General features: G+C 39.8%; 1 long non-coding RNA gene across 1 annotated transcript; it reads left to right on the top strand.

Annotated features, from left to right (window-relative positions):
• Nucleotides 1-3,701: 3,701 nt before the first annotated feature.
• On the top strand, nt 3,702-6,125 carry LOC145660207 (uncharacterized). The gene is made up of 3 exons (XR_014126409.1): nt 3,702-3,993; nt 5,401-5,476; nt 5,723-6,125. It is a non-coding gene; the product is annotated as an uncharacterized LOC145660207 (long non-coding RNA).
• The last annotated feature ends 16,951 nt before the right edge of the window (nt 6,126-23,076 follow it).

Genomic DNA, 23,076 nt, shown 5'->3' on the forward strand with positions numbered 1-23,076 from the left:
GACTGTGCACACCCACATCAAGAGCCTAAACAAAGTATACAAGGTATTTTTCACACAAGAATCTACATACTGACACACAAGCACACATAATCATACACAACCTTCCATCATAGCCAAACAACGTTTTAATTAAATGTACTAAAAATGTATTTCTATTTGTTTCTTTCTTGGGGCACCAGTACAAATATTTTTAAGGTATCCCATATAATTTAAAGATTCAAAAACACATGCGCCTTCATTTCAGCATTTAAATAAAATGTGTATACACGTACCTGAACATTGTTTGATTTCTGAGCACTGTGGTTTGGTCTTATTGGTGGCAGCTTTGTGCAGCCACCTTTCCTCTGTTCCATATCTTCTGGCGCCTCTCGTCTTTTGATGTGAATTCTAAAGATCGATAAGCCTTTTAGTTTTTGGGGAACAGACCTCAGCCAATTACAATAAGCAGCAACAAAGCAAATGAGTACTATGGGAATGGTGAAAGGCGTGATTAATGTGATAACTTGTGTGACTTCACAGCCCCTTTATTACATCATAATTATGCCACAAGTACCATCTCCACATCAATATCAACTTGCTAAACCTGCTAAACCTTGCACAGTTCAAGGTTTTTTCCCTTTAGATTTTAATAAATTTATCTGCTCATTCAACCACACAAAAATCAAGCTAACGTGTATCAGAAACAGTGCACGCTGTAAACTTCACATGTGTAAAACCTAATAATGAAAGTTGACAATCCGCAAAGGTAGCTAAGCTAGCTAGCACAGTACTGCAGCTAATATTAGCTACATATACTAGCCAGTTAACTCTATTGTAGCGTCAGTACTTTTTAAACCTTCTAGTTTAAAATATTTTAATGACCGAGTATACGCACACACACACACACACAGAGGAATACAACACCTTACATTACAGCAACAGAAGTAACTATAGCAACAGCAGTATTCACCAGAGGACTACAACACCTTACATTACAGCAACAGAAGTAACTATAGCAACATCAGTATTCACCAGAGGACTACAACACCTTACATTACAGCAACAGAAGTAACTATAGCAGCAGTAGTATTCACCAGAGGAATACAACACCTTACATTACAGCAACAGAAGTAACTATAGCAGCAGTAGTATTCACCAGAGGACTACAACACCTTACATTATAGCAACAGAAGTAACTATAGCAGCAGTAGTATTCACCAGAGGACTACAACACCTTACATTATAGCAACAGCGGTATTCTCCAAAGGACTACAATACTTTACATAACGGGTATCCATAGCAATAGCAGAATTCTCCAGAGGCATACAACTTCAGGCGCATATCCTGTCATTAATCTTGCCACATTGCATTACTTGAAGCACAAAACCTGATAATCTGAGATTTATCTGGGATTGGATAGGTAAAAGGCATACTTGAAACTTACTTGATACTTAAAGCCAAAAGACCTAGATGTGCTTGCACTTGTTTTCTGTAGCCACCACCTTTTTTGTTGTGCGTGTCTGTATATGGTCTCATTAATGGGTGTGTAATGAAGACCATCAATAAGGAAGGTTAAATGGCTACTCTATCTTCTGTGCCACAGAGCTGGCTCTTTGATCTGGTGGTCAGGGCACATGTTTGTTATGGATGTGGATGTGGATTTGCTACCACACTGTCCTCAGCCTTCATGTCTTTACTTTTTTTTAAAGATTGGAGTTCTGTTATGGTGGTATGTTCATCAGACTTGAGGTGCTTGTTAAGGCATCATACAATTTTTAAAAACAATTAGATCTGCAGCAGATTATATTATTTGTGATACCTTTAAAGGGTAACGAGTCAGACTGTCAGAACGTGAATCAAATGAAAGCATACAACATAAAGCATACAGTCGTGGCCACACATTTGAGACTAGCACACATTTTGGTTTTCACAAATGTTGCTGCTTTAGTTTTTATGGTAGCAATTTCCATTCTACATCGTGAAGAGTGATTAGATGAATTGCAATTAATTGCAAAGTCATTCCTTACCATGAAAATTAACAATCACAAAAATTACTGCATTCAAGCCACTGCATTTCAGCCCTGCCACAAAATGGCCTGCTAACATAATTTCAGTGATCATATCAGCTGCTCACCACTCTGGTGGGTTTATTTGTAAACATATCAGCTACTCACCACTCTGGTGGATCAAAGCAGATAAAACCACACAAGCTGAGGTGTTATCCAGCTAGGAGTGTGTCTTTAGCTAAACCCCAACTTGTGGTAAACACCCACGTGCGGTAAACCCCATTTTATGGTCATAACATCTGGTGCACGTCACGCCGTGCTGTCACACATCTGCACTGAAGGCTTCGGCGCGAGCCTACGTCTTGTGTTGTGATCATCCATAGGGGTTTCTTGTTCTTTTAGGTAAAAATCTAAAATAAATGTGTTCTCCATCTTAATTAATCATATCTTGGGTCTAATGCACCTAAAGAAAATGTGTGTTAAGGCATATGTAGAACAGAAAAGTTTCACTTTTTGGAAATTCAAACCTTCCCTTTTTCTGTTAAATCCACTACATTTATAAAGATCACTTTCTTAGCTACTCATAAGGAAAGGTGGATAAAATATAGAGCAATACTGTGCAAATAGCTAATCAGTTCACTATAGTATATTTTGAGATCACATGAAAAAAAATCTAATTATCAATTCACTGTGATATTCTTGGAAAACACTTTGCAACATATTCAACATATGAGAGCAATGTTTTTACTGTAGGAATTTGAAGTATTTGGATGGCAAGCTTGTGTAAAATGTCTCTTTGGATCACTAAATACATAGCACATATTGAATCTTTATAAAATAAACAGATCAACTAATCCATTAAATTCGTGAAATACACTCTCTTATGTAGTTACTTTTAGTATGACTAAGTTGTTTTTACTGTAGAAATTTGGAGTAATGGGATGGCAATATGCTGTTAAATGTGTATTCAATTCACTATATATCACTACTTGAAGCTCTATAATAGTCTGAAATAGTTGCATGAAACAGTAATTTCGCATAAGTGGCGGTATTCCTAACGGACCTGCTAAAGCCACAAACTACAGGAACCGCTGTGGCTGTGGTTATATATCTAGACACAACTCATAATTTTAACTAATCATCCCATTGTAAATATCTTAGCCAGGTTAGCGCCTGGCCTGTATAAGAAAGCTAGCCAGCCTAGCTAAAATATCGTAGCCAGGAAACTGAAAGTAACGTTTATTCGGAACTCTGCTGAATATTGGTATCTTATAGGTTAGTTAGACTTAAGATAACCGTGTAGCTCTCCTAATATTCATGAATATTATCCTATGAGAGCTATCTATGCAGTTAACACTAGCTTACTATATTACTAGCTAGCATTAGCTGAACAGTTATATATAGTTAAGGTAACGACCGCAGCTGCATATATCTGAATTAACCTTGTTCAGATGACATTGTTGTGTTAAACAGGTCACACACGATGTCAAGTTTATGGTTAGTTAGCTATTTTTATTACATTACTGTTATAGAAGCACCAAACCAAAATAATTTTTAGCTGGGTGGCTAACTGTTTATTGTTATGCTAACTGGGCGTTTTCACAGATGTGCCTTTACTCATACCAGGTGAGAAACAGCTGCTCACTAAGACTTTGACCTTTTGAGTGTTTCGCATTTTCCTATGGTATTGGTGAGATGGCGATGGATCAGAGCTTCACAACATTATTGTGCTGTTAAGTGTCTATGTTTGCACATGTGTGCTGACTGACACAAGCTCCTGAGCTCTGCATGTGGCCTGCCTGGCAGGATGTCGTGTGTGAGGATGGTTCGGAGGACTACTACGCACAGTCCTCTCTGGCTGACTGGATCCAGCATGTGCTCAGCCACCTGAAACCATCACCTGGGTCCTTTGAGTCAGACACTGATGACATCACATCCACGCGGAATTACTGTGTGACCACAAGTGGAGACGCTGCTACAGGAGCTTGTAGAGCTCATTTTCACACAGGTACACACACAGATGACACCAATAATAAACACTGATCACATATGTACTATTTAACCCTTTAAAGTCAAGTGAAAGTACGGACAAATGAAATTCACACACCTGTTGGATGATCTGAAAATGAGTGCTCTCACTGAAAATGAGTGCTCTCACACAGTACCTGTGTGCCTCTCCCTGAGCTTCCCAGAGTAGCAGTACCTGTGTGCCTCTTCCCGAGCGTCCCAGAGTAACAGTAGCTGTGCGCCTCTTCCCGAGTGTCCCAGAGTAACAGTAGCTATGCGCCTCTCCCCGAGCATCCCAGAGTAACAGTAGCTGTGCGCCTCTCTCTGAGCATCCCAGAGTAACAGTAGCTGTGCGCCTCTTCCCGAGTGTCCCAGAGTAACAGTAGCTGTGAGCCTCTTCCCGAGCGTCCCAGAGTAACAGTACCTGTGTGCCTCTTCCCGAGCGTCCCAGAGTAACAGTAGCTGTGCGCCTCTTCCCGAGCATCCCAGAGTAACAGTAGCTGTGCGCCTCTCTCCGAGCATCCCAGAGTAACAGTAGCTGTGCGCCTCTTCCCGAGTGTCCCAGAGTAACAGTAGCTGTGAGCCTCTTCCCGAGCGTCCCAGAGTAACAGTAGCTATGCGCCTCTCCCTGACCGTCCCAGAGTAACAGTAGCTATGCGCCTCTCCCTGAGCGTCCCAGAGTAACAGTAGCTATGCGCCTCTCCCTGAGCGTCCCAGAGTAACAGTAGCTATGCGCCTCTCCCCGAGCATCCCAGAGTAACAGTAGCTATGTGCCTCTCCCCGAGCATCCCAGAGTAACAGTAGCTATGCGCCTCTCTCTGAGCGTCCCAGAGTAACAGTAGCTATGCACCTCTCCCCATTCTACATAGGCAGAATGCTCTGGTATGAATGAATCAATGAATGAATGAATGCCTGCTCTGGTAGTAAACAAGCTATACACACTACATGGTGTGATGAAACAGATGCTGTACTGCTAATTTTAGGACAATATATGGTAATTGGAATTATCTGTTAATCTGTGTTGAATAAATGGACTGGCTAATCTCACCTCCAGATTGCTTTACTATTAGTCACAAATACTTCCTGTTACAAAGTTTTTAAATGTGGTAGTGCTGTGGAAGACCAACACGCTTGCTGTAGAGTAAAATTACAAAATAAAAGCCACAGCAAATGTGATAAAGTGATGGCCCCTGTTGTTCAATGTATGTGTGTGTACTTGTGTGTGTGTACATATCTGCGTGCGTGCACGCATGTGTGTGTGCATATGTGTGTGTGTGACAGGAACCAGCTGTGTTGTGGGAAACACTACTGCAGAGAGGTAGAGGGGCAAGAGGCACGTTGTTAATTTGTTAGATGTTTAGATGGTTGTGATTCATATTGTGTCTCGCTCTCACTCTCTTTCTCTCAGTGCTGCACTCTATCTGGTTAAAGTGTTGAGGGGTGTGGTGAAGGAAACGGATGCAGCACACACTCCTGCCACACAGGTGTAGTATAACACATCCACACACTGCTCCTGTGTGTGTGTGTGTGTGTGTGTGTGTGTGTGTGTGTGTGTGTGTGTGTGTGTGTAGTATAGCACCAACACACTGCTCCTTTGACTAATGGTGTGTTCTGTTTAGACTGGTGAGAGGTTGGTAGTTTTGTTGTTGTGCATGTGTGTGTATGTATGTGAGTGTGTTCTGGTCAGGCTGGTGAGATGAAGGTGATTTTATTGTTGTGTATGTATGCAGGAGAGGATCATGGGTAAGGTGGACGTAGCCAGAGTAACTTCCTGTTTCAGAAACGCCTCGTGTCCTTGTGTCACGTCCACAGACCGGAGCGTTCCCCGTTTCCCGGGCAACCTAGTTATTTCTGGGTTTATGTCAGTTTCTGTGGTTATCTGTCTCCTCCCCTTAGTCTCCAGCTGTTTTGAGTTTGTCCCTAATTGTAATGTTATAAAAACCCCGTCCCTACGTATCCTGTTTGTTGGTCATTGGCTTAGTGTGGCTCGCATGGTTTCTGGTCAGTTCTCGTTTGGTCGCTATCATTGCATTTCTAGTCCGATCTCATTGTTTGGTTACTCTTGCTGCATGTTGCTTTCCTTGTTTAGTTCTGTATCTTCGTGCTCAATATTGTTTGTTCATCTTATATAGCCTAGTTCTGTGTTCCCGTTTGTCTGTCTTTATGCTCCCTGTTATGTTTTATTATTGTTGTTCTGTTAGTCTTTCTCTAATGTTTTATTCCCTCATTGCCCATTTCTCGCCATCACCCTGTTATCATCTTATTTTTCTGTTAGTCTGTTGTTCTTCATTCTATTCTATATTGTTAGTCTGTGTTGATTATTATTAAATGTATTATTTGTTTATTCTAGTTAATCAGTTTGGTTTGTTATGGCGTCGTCACTTCGCACGTGTGTTCGCTCTCCACCCCCTCCCGCGTTACACCTTGATGACTCGCCGAAAAAGCCCCCTCACAGGAGACATGTTCATCGACCTCTTCAACAGATTCCCTGTGAGAGAAAACACACACACCACTTTCACAAACAGCCTCACATACAAAGGGGTACCACACACAGACATATAAATTCAGCACATACTCAAAACATGCAAAAACACACATTTGTTCATATTTGGTACCTACAGAATTGAATCTATTCTGGTCTTATTGTTGAGTTACTGTAATATAATAACATTCATGTTCTCCACCTGCATCTGCTGGTGATGGCTCTTTTAGAATAATGTTACACAACAGGGTTAATGATCTACATAACAGTAGTGTAGTGGGTTAGCCACCTTAGCCAGTGCTGAACAGTGCTGTTGAAATGTGAGTTCTCACTAATGCCTTTATACTAAAGAATATGTGTGGTTTATGCAGTAAATAAGTTCATTGGTGAAAAAACTACTAATCCCTTTCCCTTTTGATTTTATTGCATGGGACAGCTAGTCTATTTAATGTTTTCAGGGGAGAGTTTTACTAAAGTTTGGAGTGTGAGGGAAAATGAGAAAATAATTAGATAGTTCACCTAATCACTAGTGGACAATAGTAGAAACACATTATCCTGAGTACACAAGAGAACCTAGCCTTTATAATCATTATAAATAGTTGTGCAGAGGAAAATGAACTCACCTTACCTACAAGGCAGTAGTTAAGAGGTAGGGGGTTCTACAAGAAGAAAATCTGACATTCTTCCATCAGTGCATATAAATGGAATGTAATACATTTTCAGTGCAAAAATACACCTGCCTGTAAATATTTTACAAAACCTCTATAGCTTTGTCTGATCATAATTAAAATATACTGTATTTGGAAACAAAGGTAAAACAACAGTGGTAAAACATTCAGTGATTGGAAGTTTATCATAATGAATTGCTGGCTGGTCACATTACCCAAAAAGTTGGGTGTTTTGTTTTTTAAATAAACACCCTGCTGTGACACAGCTCACAGGTGATGGTACTAATCCTCCCCAGAAAGCAAGACTTAGAGAATGTGTGTGTCCAAGTTGAAACCTAAGAGATGATTGCCCCTTTTCTAAATTTATTTCTACTCCATAAAAAAATATTTTGTTTTACACAGACCAAGGTGTCATGTTCCCTTCAATAGTTGTTACAAGGCACTTTTGATCATTTTAAGAAATGTTGATATGGAAATATCTAAATACTGTTTGCATTAGTGATAAAAGTGGGATTGATTATTTTATCACCCAAACAGTGTGTGTGTGTGTTTGTAAAAGCTGATATCTATCCGTAAAGCATCCTTGAGTCTGAGAAATATATATAAATATATATATTATTATGTAACTAATAAGAAGAAGAGGAAGAAGGAGGAGGAGGAGGAGGAGGAGGAGGAGGAGGAGGAGGAAGAGTCTACTCTGATGTGCAGGGTCCCCTCCACTAGAACTTCATGTAGGAGACGTTCTATTGTACAATGTACAATCAGTGTAGATGGACCACACACAGGTGATGTATTTTCTGTTTATTAAGTTACTTAAAACAATAAGAACGGTTCATATTACTGGTCAGTAAATGCGTTTATTATTCAAAACAGTGAGTTTCACTATATTTTCATTGTCTTAATACTGAAGTATATAGTTCAAACTAATGAAAATACAAAACAGCAGATTATAATAAATACTCACTTTTTACTGGAGCCAAAGTCATGTCGGTGTCTGTGTTCTTTCCTAAAACGACAGCAGACTTATAAGCAACCAAAAATCACACAGATAGAAACATAAAGAAAATAAAATCTTGCTATTTGATTTACACATGAGGTTACCTGAGAGTATCCTGAACATGACTGTGCTCAGGCAGGTTAAAGTCTTACCTTCTACGGTGACCCTAAAGGTGAATACAATCTCCTTATTCCTGATGTCCCATATGATGTAAACGCCACTGTCAGACTCTTTCAGCTGCAGACTGGAACTGAATGACACTCTCTGTTCATACTCAGAGACACACTGACCTGACTGCGTTTGGACTGGGGTCACTAGTCCTGTTAATAAACATCGCAACTGGCACTGAGATGGGAACAACCAGGATAAGAGATTCTCCAGGGTTAAGCTGCCTGGAAACCTCAGGAGCAGCAAGGACACACACACACACACACACACACACACACACACACACACACACACACACACAGATTACCACCAAATGGACTTACCTTGTTTTTTATTCTCCATTTGCAAATAATTAGTAAGGAAAATAAAGGAGGACACTTACCCTCTATCCATAGACACACAGCACAGATCCCTACACCATCAGCATATAATTTAACATCATTTTTCCATCAATGACTGATCAGGTGAAATAAGTCAGCATGAAAATAACAAAACGCCCAGGTCTGACTGGCAAGTCTGTGTTAACACTAGCTAGTTAGCAAACACTACCTAGCTAGCAAAGTATTGACCAGAACATTTCCTGCTTGTATATTAATCCAACGAGTCAGGTTTTTCTAAATTTGTTTTTAAAGATTTGCTTCGCTTGGTATGTAGTGTATCTCAAGGAAATCAAAGCAATTTTGTTCATTTGTACTGGAATAAAAACCCTTTTATGCTGAACGACGTTAACTCGCTGTTAATGGAACTGTACTGTTAGCAGATAGCTAAGTTACACAGCATTAAATAGTAAATCTACTAGTCTTTGTGGCCTTCACAAATACTTGATGAAGTTGTCGATGCCTTGTCTGTCATCTTTGGACTGAAGAATCTACATGTCATCAGCAGACAGCTTTATAAATCACAGAGACAACACATTACTGTGGTGACCCGCTTCAGGTAAGCGGTGTAACGGAATTAAACGTGAATGACAGACGGAGAAGTTCGCACGGTATACACACACGACTGCAGCCCTGAGAAGCGGCAGCTTTGGAGACTATATTTTCATTCATCTTAGGGCCAAGTCACTTTATTCCATTTTTTAAGTAAGTGAGAAGTCAACAAATTTACAACTGGACTCCCCCCAAATTAATATACAGTACTCGATTTCAGTGGGTGAATACAATACACAGCGCCTCCATTTTGGAGGTAACTCAAACTCCTTTTACAAGTATCCCAGTAGTGCACCGTGATGATAAAGACTTAATATTCATACATGCACCGTACACGTCGCTATATATGTCTGAGAACAGAGTTCAAAGTAAGCTAAATATCAAGCATACAATTTCAAATAAAACGATAAAGGTTTCTGGTACTTAATTTTCAAATGACGGTTAGAAATTCCAGATACCACACAATATAAGCATATATAAACCTGACATATGATAGATAATTTACACAGTAGCAGTTTCTACTTGAAACGTGTTACAAAGGGACCCTGTTGTTGTTCTTCATTCGCCGCTATTCCGATATGCCTCTGCCTATAATTCCTGGTATTTGCACTGACTGGGTCTATGAAAGCAGGGAGCAGGCGTATGTGTCTGTCAAGGCTGTTGTGCGTTTGGAAGCGGTCTCAATGTCCAGTCTCTGCTCATCCCAGGAACTGCTACCATTACCAGCACATTAAAAATCCTTCCACTGTCTACATGTTGTAAACACCTTAAAGAGAATTTACATACTGAAACTTGTTCTATGAAATTTACGTGTTTATGGGTTTTATGGTGCCTTATTCTCTCTCTACATGTGTCTATATATCCTGTCAGATAGTGAGTGAAGTGACTGGTCTACATTTTACATCAGTACATCTTTATTTATTTCCACATTTTTTAAACATGGAACTAATTCTTCATAAAGGAGAGCATAAACACATCATCACTTGTGAAGTGTTTACTTTTTATTTTTTTAAACATGGAGCTTATCCTCTGTGAGAAAGAGCTCTGACACATCTTCTCCAGAGAGTTGGGCTTCTGGTGTAGATCTAAAACAAGGAGAAAGAAATACCATCAGAAACAAAATGGTGTTTAACATTCGCACTTTCTAAAAAGCAAACTGTTTTTCTCTGCTTCTGAAGAGCTACTTTTATGCACACCAGAACTCAAAGCTTGGTCTTCTTCCTCCATGGACTGTCATGCTACTAAATTCATTAAGAACATAAATATATAAAATAGACCACTACTTTACCTTCCTGACAGTTCTTGAGATCCTCCCCATTAGGCGATGTATCCAGTGTGTCTGCCTGGTCTTAGCTTCAGCCACACCAGATACAGTGGTCCTTACTGTTGTTGGCTTTGCAGATCCGGGGCCGTCTATGGAGGGACAGTAGAGGAACTGGGACAGATCTTTCCTCTGAATAACCTTAACAAATGATAAAGCTCCTCCAAGCACCAGACCACCACTGATGAATGCTTGGTTCACATTCACATTTTTCCTGGCCTTAATTCTTCTGAGGAGCTCATCATACACAGCTTCAATGACTGAACTGTGGAACTTCTCAGGGAGGTCCATCCTATCCTCCACATGCACTCCAGTTGCACTGAACAAAAGTCCATGCACACATTCAGCTGCAGAGGTAAAATGGCCACTCCATGGTTCTGTCACCTGTGACCCAGCAATACCTGTACAGAATTCCTTTTGTACCTTCAGGAAAACTGTACGAAGACAGTGGCGTACTGCACAAAGTGAGACAGTAGGAACCCCAAAGTGTGTTGTGCTCGTTTGGGGTTCTGAGCCATATGAGGTTCTTTCATTGGTGGAAGCCGTTGATAATTTTACCTCGATCTTCTGTAACTCAGCATTACAAACACCAGTGTAAACAGAATAGTTCCAAGTCAAAAAAGCCGAAAAATCGAACGCCGTAAATCGGCGGGGCTACATAATGAAAATACACAGTGTCAATACCGGAGGCTAAAAGGCAACAAACATAGCTCAGCTAACGATAACCACATGTTTGGGCTAATGTTAGCTAGCTAGTTAGCTAGCTAGCTAATATTAGATATGAAATGCCTAAACCCTACCGTTAGTTAACAAGCTAGCTAGCATTAGCATCGTGAACTAAATACCCAAACTGACGACCTCTGTGGTTGCTGCTAAACACAAAGTCCGGGAATTGTTTTCTCCTACCACTGATAGCTAGCTAGGCAGGACAGTTAGCTCATTCAAATAAAGGCTACTCGGCTCTGGACCTCGATATTCTCTCCGTAGTTACAACTGCTACACTTTCCCCAAAACCGACGGCGCACAATTTCAATCATTTCTAATCTCCCGGTTTCATGAGGATGGTAGGGAAAACTTACCCGATATTCTGCCATGACGCGATCAAAGTCGTTATAACAGAAAACTGCGCTGTGCACTAAAATATATATACTCGCCATGTGGCGTCATAATAGACTTGGTTACCCCAACAACAGCCATTATGAAGTAGGCAGCAGGGAGTGCTGTGAAACTGTATTAATATTCATAAAACCGCCAATCATGATATTAACACATTATTCACAATAATTAACAAGACAGAAGGAACATTCTTGATTAATGTCGTCTTGAAAGCCTTGTACAGACTATGTCATATGGTTAAAAAGCTATAATAACAAACCAGACTGCGGTACATGTCAGATATAATAACAATAATTTAAACAGGAGTACATAAAATTCTTAAGAAGTAATATGGGCTAACCCATATAATTAGTATCATAATGGGTAATGTTTGTCCATGACACATGAATTGGAATAATACCATTAATTGATAATAAATTACTTCTAATTAATTATTGACAGAAAAGTAATCCACATAGCTGTTCTATAGCTGATCTTATATTCTGGTCAGTTCTCATTTGGTTGCCATCATTGCATTTCTAGTCCAATCTCATTTGTTCTCTGTGTTTGGTTACTCTTGCTGCATGTTGCTTTCCTTGTTTAGTTCTGTATCTTCGTGCTCAATATTGTTTGTTTTTATGCTCACCGTTATGTTTTATTATTGTTGTTCTGTTAGTCTTTCTCTAATGTTTTATTCCCTCGTTGCCTATTTCTCGCCATCACCCTGTTATCATCTTATTTTTCTGTTAGTCTGTTTGTTCTTCATTCTATTCTTTATTGTTAGTCTGTGTTGATTATTATTAAATGTATTATTTGTTTATTCTAGTCAATCAGTTTGGTTTGTTATGGCGTCATCACTTCGCACGTGTGTATGCTCTCCACCCCCTCCCGCGTTACACCTTGATGACTCGCCGAAAAAGCCCCCTCACAGGAGACATGTTCATCGACCTCTTCAACAGATTCCCTGTGAGAGAAAACACACACACCACTTTCACAAACAGCCTCACATACAAAGGGGTACCACACACAGACATATAAATTCAGCACATACTCAAAACATGCAAAAACACACATTTGTTCATATTTGGTACCTACAGAATTGAATCTATTCTGGTCTTATTGTTGAGTTACTGTAATATAATAACATTCATGTTCTCCACCTGCATCTGCTGGTGATGGCGCTTTTAGAATAATGTTACACAACAGGGTTAATGCTCTACATAACAGTAGTGTAGTGGGTTAGCCACCTTAGCCAGTGCTGAACAGTGCTGTTGAAATGTGAGTTCTCACTAATGCCTTTATACTAAAGAATATGTGTGGTTTATGCAGTAAAAAGGTTCATTGGTGAAAAAAGTACTAATCCCTTTCCCTTTTGATTTCATTGCGTGGGACAGCTAGTCTATTTAATGTTTTCAGGGGAGAGTTTTACTAAAGTTTGGAGTGTGAGGGAAAATGAGAAAATAATTAGATAGTTCATCTAATCACTAGTGGACAATAGTAGAAACACATTATCCTGAGTACACAAGAGAACCTAGCCTTCATAATCATTATAAATAGTTGTGCAGATGAAAACGAACTCACCTTACCTACAAGGCAGTAGTTAAGAGGTAGGGGGCTCTACAAGAAGAAAATCTGACATTCTTCCATCAGTGCTTATAAATGGAATGTAATACATTTTCAGTGCAAAAATACACCTGCCTGTAAATATTTTACAAAACCTCTCTAGCTTTGTCTGATCATAATTAAAATATACTGTATTTGGAAACAAAGGTAAGACAACAGTGGTAAAACATTCAGTGATTAGAAGTTCATCATAATGAATTGCTGGCTGGTCACATTACCCAAAAAGTTGGGTGTTTTGTTTTTTAAATAAACATCCTGCTGTGACACAGCTCACAGGTGATGGTACTAATCCTCCCCAGAAAGCAAGACTTAGAGAATGTATGTGTCCAAGTTGAAACCTAAGAGATGATTGCCCCTTTTCTATATTTATTTCTACTCCATAAAAAAAAAATCTGTTTTACACAGACCAAGGTGTCATGTTCCCTTCAATAGTTGTTACAAAGGCACTTTTGATCATTTTAAGAAAGAAATGTTGATATGGAAATATGTAAATACTGTTTGCATTAGTGATAAAAGTGGGATTGATTATTTTATCACCTAATCAGTGTGTGTGTGTGTTTGTAAAAGCTGATATCTATCCATAAAGCATCCTTGAGTCTGAGAAATATATATAAATGTATATATTATTATGTAACTAATAAGAAGAAGAGGAAGAGGGAGGAGGAGGAGGAGGAGGAAGAGTCTACTCTGATGTGCAGGATCCCCTCTACTAGAACTTCATGTAGGAGACGTTCTACTGTACAATGTACAATCAGTGTAGATGGACCACACACAGGTGATGTATTTTCTGTTTATTAAGTTACTTAAAACAATAGGAACGGTTCATATTACTGGTCAGTAAATGCATTTATTATTCAAAACAGTGAGTTTCACTATATTTTGATTGTCTTAATACTGAAGTATACAGTTCAAACTAATGAAAATACAAAACAGCAGATTATAATAAATACTCACCTTTTACTGGAGCCAAAGTCATGTCGGTGTCTGTGTTCTTTCCTAAAACGACAGCAGACTTATAAGCAACCAAAAATCATACAGATAGAAACAAAAAGAAAATAAAATCTTGCTATTTGATTTACACATGAGGTTACCTGAGAGTATCCTGAACATGACTGTGCTCAGGCAGGTTAAAGTCTTACCTTCTACGGTGACCCTAAAGGTGAATACAATCTCCTTATTCCTGATGTCCCATATGATGTAAACGCCACTGTCAGACTCTTTCAGCTGCAGACTGGAACTGAATGACAATTTCTGTTCATACTCAGAGACACACTGACCTGACTGCGTTTGGACTGATCATGTCTGTTATTAAGCGCAGTGAGTAAACATCCACAGTGTTGGCCAGAAAAGGTCAGTGCACATTTAGATTTAAAAATGTACACCCAGGGGCCTGTTTCAGAAAGTGGGTTTAGTGAAAACTGTGAAAATCACACAGAATATGGAGCAGTCCCCATTTATTGGATGTAAAAGTAAAAGATGTCAAAAACAGATGTCTGTCTTAGAAAAGCAATGTTAATCACCTCAAAAATGATGGACGTGCTAATAGCAGTTTTCCTGCATGCACTGCCTTTAGCAGAATGCGTGCCAACAGTTTGGAGTTACTCATCCATGCAGTCTGTACTTCACATGTGGACTTGCTATCCAAATGCATCATTTTTTTCTTTCTTTTTTCCATTTTCATTCGATAAAGCTGTGATTGCATATGAGGTAATGTAAGCCAACAAAATTAGTCATTTCCAGCACAATCTTGGCCGATGGAATGTTTGCTGAGCGAATATCTGACAACAGTTAACCAGGCTTGAATATCTTTACAGTTAACCAGGTCTTCCATGCACTTGGTCAGCTTCTCTAACTGCACAGTATTGGCTTTCAAAGTGTTCTTCCAGTATATCATATAACAAATTGCACATTAATGTTTATTTTGTGTGTGGTTCCTTCTTCAGTGTCCAGGCTGTCCTGTTTTAAGAAGTTTGCTTATTTCAGCAACATCGTTAAGGTTTTACACACTGGAACATTTTTACAGCATATTTTTATTCATATACAGTATAAGTAACATCTATTTAACTCATATGTGCACCAACTACACCCCCCACCACCAACAACACCACCACTGTTAGAAAAAAAAGAAAAACCTGCACTTCCTCTTACCCTTCTCTCTCTCTAGCATGCCCTGCTTACTGGACAAATGGGTCTTTCTAGTAAAATTGATCAGTCAGGGACAGGTGTCCCAACCGCAGCTTCAGTTTGAGCAGTAGCTCAGTGTTTACTGCTGGTTCACGGACGCGATAACATAAATATGCGCCACAACCTGGACTCCCACAGAGACACATTCAATAACACGGACAGACACATGTGTGCACACTCACTGAGTCAAAACGTACTTTCACCTTTGGCCTGAAGATGAATCCCTGCGGTCAAGAACAAAATCTAAAACTCAAACAAAACGCTATGACTAACAATGATGGCATAATTTCATTTTAATAGCAAAATACTATTATTGTATAAATGCATAAATGTTGCAATTTTCTATCTACGGATGAGTGACAGGTAAAATGACATCTGTGAGATTAATTTCAAATGAATTTAAGTTAACCTAAGGTAATGGAGTACTTAATAAAAATCTTTGCCATCTAAGATTGCTGAAAGTGCAAAGAATAGTCTCTTCCACATAGTTCTAACTGGTGTTTCTGATCTTTCTTCCGAGTCGGGTAGGCCAACAACAGGCTGTGTAAACATTGTTTTTTTCTTTTGTTTTGTTTATAATTCCACTCATAATGTTACATCCTATTTTAACAGAAATTATTCAAGAGAAATAAAACCTCGTATATTTCATTTATTCAATTCTTGTATGCACTCTCAAAGGTTCTAAAGTTGCCTGAGATACCGAGTTTTTGTGTAATTGATCATTATTACGTAGTAAACTAAGTCACGCAACAATATGATATGTGCTAAGCATTTAAACCAAAACACTAAACAATCTTCATTCTTGTCGGTGATTTTATCGATAACAAACCCAGTTGAAAGCTACAGTGAAAGGTACGTGCACTAAAAAGTACTGCACTAAATGTGTTCAGATTGTATACATTTTAAATCCTTCATCACAAATATTTAATCCAATACGTTTTGACGTGTAATTTGGATACCACCGATACCGAATGTTCTATAAAGTAAACAGAGTCGTAATGCAGTTACTTTGAAATTCAAAATATTCCTGCCCCTACAAGAAAGAAAAATTTGTTCAGATTCTGTAAACCTTTGCATGTGCAGTTCCTTTATACTCCACCGTTAGGGAGCGAGCGTTATTAGATTAAGCGCGTTAATGTCGTGCCAGTCTGATCATTAACAAACAACCAAATGCGACGCAAAAGGAGGAGTTTTTGGCAACTGTCAAACCCCATCCTGGACAGCTATCGCCTTTTCATCTGCCTCTGCGCGCACATTACTTTTGTTCAAAGGCTGCGTCTTTTAATTAATCTACTTCGCTGTGCAAAATAAGTCGGTTTGGCCAGTAAGATAATTATTTGTTGTTGATGCGGAGAAGCTTTGGAACAATGCTGTGCTGGCTATCTGCACTTTGTTAGCTAGCTAGCTATAGCGGGTGGTAGATTCACCGTTATTTGTTATTATTATTTATTGTCACTTTGTTAGCTAGCTAGCTATAGCGGGCGGTAGATTCACCATTATTTGTTATTATTATTTATTGTCACTTTGTTAGCTAGCTAGCTATAGCGGGCGGTAGATTCTCTGTTATTTGTTATCATTATTTATTTTTATTTTGTTAGCTAGATAGCGATAGCAGGTGGTAGATTCTCTATTATTTGTTATTATTATTTATTGTAATTGTGTTAGCTAGTTGGCTATAGTGGACGGTAGATTCTCTATTATTTGACTGAATGCCTTCCTGTGAAGCCAAAATTGAATGACGTGAGTAGCAAACTAAGTGCATGTAAAGCTTTCATCTACCCCCAGAACTGCCCCCACCAGCACCCGCTCCTCCCCTTCACCACAAGCACTACCACCTCCCACCCTCCACCACCATTAGCCACTCCCCCATCACTACCACCCGCTACCGCAACACTTCAGAGATGGCACTACTGTTTAGTTCTGGATTAGGCCAGGACTAGATTCTTATCTAGGAAAACCACGCTTATTCAGCCTGCAGAGAAGCCATTCATGAATCGCAGCGAAGGACTGTAGAAAGAGTCTGACTCCCATGCTATTTAAATAAAATTGAATTATTTAGTAAGTACATTTTAGTGTATGTCCTATTCATTAATGTAACGTTCAGATGGAACTTCATGCCTATATTCCTGGAAAGCCTATATGAATAAATGAAAACATTAGATCCTTTTAACTGACTGATTGGTTGACTGATTAATTAATTGTTTCTTCATGCAGAGATGTCAAGGCGCAGTGCACGTTTACTAACAAGTGGGTACTACCCCCACGATGATGACGCTGCAGGAACCTGTTCTAATGGATCTACTCGACCCATCTCTTACAAAGAGACCCCCTTCAGGTGTGTGTGCATACACGTGTGTGTGTGTGTGTGTGTGTGTGTGTGTGTGTGTGTGTGTGTGTGTTTATGTGTGTGTGTGTAGGAGTGCACGTGTATTTGGTGTACATCAGCCTCTTTCTCACCCTCCCTATTTCTCTGCCTCTGCCTCTTCCTCTTTCTCTGTTTCTGTCTCTGTTTCTCTGCAGGGTCTTTAAGAGGAAGGCAGGCAACCGCAGGCTGGTCAAGTCCTCCCACACCTCAAGCCATGATGGCAGCCTCAGCCAATCACATGGCCCATACACCAGTGAGCTCATCACGGAGGCCGAATTTACAGGTCAGTGCTGATGTCATATTCAACTATTTATAACCAGTTTATGAGAAGCTATAATCAGTGTTTCTTCTTACACACACACACACACACACACACACACACACACACACACACACACACACACACACACACACACACACACACACACATTCATGGAAGTCTGTATGTATTATAGCCATGTATATACTAAATTAGTATTACTGTAATAAACTTTTTAAACAGATTGTCAATACATCAATTAATTTACTTAATACTCACCATATACCTAATACTCATCATATACCTCTTGTGCACCAGATACTTAAATTCCATCTCCAACTCCCCTAGTCAGATTGAATTTGCTTCATTGTACTTCATTGAACTGTTACTAAAGCAGTGTTAAAGCGGCACTAACGCTATTCTAAAGCTATTTTAAAACTATACTATAGTTATACTAAAACAATGCTAAAGCAGTAGTAAATTAGTACTGCAGTAGCATCAGCTTGCCCCATGTTTTCATGAAACGTTTACCTTATGCTGTATTTTGTGGTTATTGTGGAAAAAGCATCATTATCACTTGTTTTAATGATGTATTGTTTGTTTAGCTCGTGCCTTTGTATTGCTGTACTGGTGGCTGGGAACAGCATGGCACAGGCTGACCTCTGAAATCTCTCTGCTTAATGTTTTTCTGCTCAGCAGGTAAGTTTGTGTGTGCATGTGAATGTGTATATGTGTGTACACGAGTGTGTATGCGCATGTTTGTGTTTGTATATACAACTCTGTACTCTGCATTGCTATGTTCTCTCTCTGTCTCTCCACAGACACACTGCAGGTGTGAGGAAGGCTATCCTCCTCCTCCTCTTCCTCCTCTTGCTGCTTTTTGGTGAGTCTGCATTTCTGAGTCACTACATTTCAAATCATCTCATGTCCGAGCTCCTGTGTGGTGAAAAAAATTTACATGGAGCACACAAAAAGCACAAAAACAGAAACACACATGTACCGATGCAGTGTAAGCTGACAGGTGTGCCGGAACAGTTAGTAAACGACGGCAGGTGTATTCATAACAGATGATTTGATGACTACAGTGTTAGTGACGTGTGTAGCTGACAGGGGCTTTAGTGACAGGTGTGTTATTTTTTACAGGAGCATGGTACTGGTACCCTTTTGTCAGTACTCAAATGTTAGACACTGAAGAAAAGACCACAGCTGATCCCACGCAGCTCAACACACCTGTCCAAGCCCCTCTGGATGTGAGTACTCTCATTGGTTGAAGAGTCACTGGAGGACTGACACCACACACGTTTATTGGATGCCTCCTATGTCCTAGAACAAATACTGTTTTATACTACTCACAGGTAATAAATCCACTATTTCAACATTCTTCTCTCTCTTGCTTTCTCTCTCTCTCTCTCTCTCTCTGGTGCTGCCTGCAGAATCATGTGCTCAGTGTGAAGTTGTCAGCTATCAGGGACGAGATGATGAAGTGGTCTGAGGACAGAGCGAGAAACATGGAGGCCATGCTGGTGAGAAAAAGAGAGAGAGACAGAGAGAGAGAGAGAGGAAAAGAGTGAGAGAAAGAATATGAGAGTCAGAGAGGGAGAGAGTCATAATAATTCAGTGGAGCACAAAGGATTATTTTTCAAATGAATGGTGTGGACTGTCAGGTGCACAATATAATAAAATCACTCTACAGTATCATCCAGCAGAATACAGAATACAAAACAAATGAGTAAAGCAAGATATCCTGAAATAAAAAATAATGTATCACTTAGATGACAATACCAGCCAGAGAATTACTTTAGTACTTGTAAATTACTGTAATGAATTGGCACTTGAACTAAAAATGTAAAAAAATGCAAATAAGGGTGTGACAGCACCAATATCAGATATAATTCTCTGAAATGACTGTGTGTGTATTTGTGTTTTTGTGTGTGCAGACACTTCAAAGAAATATGCAGGCACTGCGAGTTAAAGTGAAGAAGTAAGAGGGCCTTTTCTCTTCCTTTATCTCAGCTCACTCATTAAACCACTTATTGCGCGAATGTTTAGGACTTTTTGCATTTTGTCCCCCCAGTATCAACTTTCAGCACCAGCGTCAGATTTTCCATCTGAGATCCAGCCTCCAGGCAGCTTTGGAACAGCTAAAGGCATCATCTCCTCCCCACCTTGTCACAGAGCCAGCAAACGTCTACTCAGGAAAATCCTCATCAGAGGATGGCGACTACCCACAGAGCACACAGTCCAGTGAGTGTGTGTGTGTGTGTGTGTGTGTGTGTGTGTGTGTGTGTGTGTGTGTGTGTGTGTGTGTGTGTGTGTGAGAGAGAGAGAGAGAGAGAGAGAGAGAGAGAGAGAGAGAGAGAGAGAGAGAGAGAGAGAGACAGTTAGACAGAGAATCTAACTTCTCTCAGGTTCTGTTCAGGCTTCAGCTGAGGCAGAGTTTGGGTTCTGAAAAGCGCTCACTCCTCACCATATTAAACAGACCTTATCATCATCATTATCACCTGTTTGAATGATGTATTGTTTGTTTGTTTGTTTAGCTCGTGCCTTTGCAGTGCTCTACTTGTTGATGGGAATAGCATGGTACAGTCTGACCTCTGGAATCTCTCTGCTTGATGTTTTTCTGTTCAGCAGGTACATTTGTGTGTGGACATGCGTGTGTGTGCATGTGAACATGTATAGGTGTGTCTGTATGTGAGTGTATATGAGCATATTTGTGTATGCAACTCTGCACTCTGCATAGCCATGTTCTCTCTCTGTCTCTCCACAGACGCAGTGCAGGTGTGAGGAAGGCTCTCCTTCTCCTCCTTTTCCTCCTCTTGCTGGGTTTTAGTGAGTCTGCATTCCTGAGTCACTACATCTCAAATCATCTCATGTCCGAGCTCCCGTGTAGAGAAAGAAATTTGCACTCAACACACAAAAGACACAATGACAGAAATGCACATGTACTGATGCAGTGTAAGCTGACAGGTCTGCTGGTAGCAGTTAGGAAATGACAGCAGGTGTACTGGTAACAGATTTTTTGATGACTGACATGTTAGTGACGTGTGTAACTGACAGGGACTTTAGTGACAGGTGTGTTATTTTTTACAGGAGCATGGGACTGGTATCTCTTACTCACTGCACAACTGTTGCACACTGATTGATCCCAGCCACCTTCACACACCTGTCTGAGCCCCTCTGGATGTGAGTACTCTCATTGGCTGAAGAGTCACTGCAGGATCGAAACCACACACGTTTATTGGATGCCTCCTATGTCCTAGAACACATACTGATAATAAACCTACTGTTTCAAAATTCTTCTCTCTCTCTCTCTCTCTCTCTCTCTCTTTCCAGCCTGAGGTCTACCCTGTTAACTGCCGGGCGGTCCGTGGTTCCCAAAGTTTCCTGGTTATCGCTGTGTCCTACCCCGTCCAGATTACCCACGTTACCTTGGAACACATCCCTCGTAACGTGTCACCCACTGGACACATAAACAGCACTCCAAAGGACTTCACCGTTCATGTGAGTCATAAAAACACACACATACCCACACACACACACAACACCAATGTTGCCTGAGGCTGCTGTAATGATTTTGTTATGCATGTGCATCTAATTTTATGCATTATGCTGTGTGGGTTTTTAAAATAGTGTATTTTAACCAATGTTAAATACATGTACCCAATGAAAGCACAATAATAGTTTTAATTAATAGTTTTAATTAATAATGTCATCTCGTGATAGAGCTGCTCCTGTTTAAGGGGTTCCAGGGTGTAATGTGACACAGCCTAATTCTTATACACTCCTGCACTTCCCTTGAACTGACACATGAAAACGAGGAAGGAAAACCTCTTGGAACATTTACCTATGACCAAGATGGAGAAACCATCCAGATCTACCAACTTCCTGTAAGAAAGTTGTACAGTCACTCACCAAAACACAGAAAGATGGAAATATTTACACATCACTTTTTATTCCAATAATGTTAGCACTGTTGTAATGCTAGTAGTAGTGTTAATATTATTAATAATGTATTATTGGTGTTAGTGTATTTAATGTATTTATATATACTTTACATATTCACACACACACACACACACGCACACACACACACACACACACACTACTATAAGTAATATCTGCTGTACATATAACTGAGTAGGCATGTGTGCAGTATTTGTATGATAAGTACAATACTTATGTGTTTTATATTATGCTGTAAAATATGGATATTTTGATGATAAAATATTGACAAAGCATTTACTGCTGCTCTTTCTGTCCTCCAGAAAATATGTAAAGAACAATGCATTACAGTGTGTGATTGTGTGCAAGCACACGATGTGTGTGCATGTGTGTGTTTGTGAAGGGATTATGTGTGATGTATTATAGTGTGTAGTCCATGTTATAATGTTATATAATATTGTAGTATGTAGTGATATATTAGAATACGATGTGTTGTTTGCAGGAGTCTCCCAGTGAGGTGTACTGCCTGGTGGAACTACCGGTCCACAGTAACTGGGGTCACCCAGAGTACACCTGTCTCTGTCGCTTCTGGGTCCACGGCCTACCCTGCAGCATCTGACAGGCAGAACACAGAACAAGAGAATGAATAAATAAATTAATAAATAAGCCCCCTTTTATTGGTTTTACCATCACATGACAAGTTCAGGTCATGACTGGGGGTCACTCTTTTGTACTCAAGTTGATAACATTCATTGACACGCTGGCCCTTTAAAACATCTACAGTAATACATCCCCCCTCTAGTGGACAAATTAATGTACCACATCCCAAATGCATGTCAAAAGAACAAGTTCATCCTTGTTTCACTGATCTTAGGCCAGTTTTGCTGTTGCTCCACTTAAGAATAAAAGAATTATGGACAAAAATTTGTACAACACTCAAAAAATAGAACATAAATGGTGCCGCACTAAGCTTGTAGTCTTCCAGCTTGCATGGAAGGAGAGCCTTCTCAAGTACAGAAAAGCACATATGAACACTCCAACCGCTTATCTC

The sequence above is a fragment of the Electrophorus electricus genome, chromosome 1 (assembly GCF_041902795.1).
Source record: "Electrophorus electricus isolate QZ-2024a chromosome 1, ASM4190279v1, whole genome shotgun sequence".
Lineage (NCBI taxonomy): Eukaryota > Metazoa > Chordata > Actinopteri > Gymnotiformes > Gymnotidae > Electrophorus > Electrophorus electricus.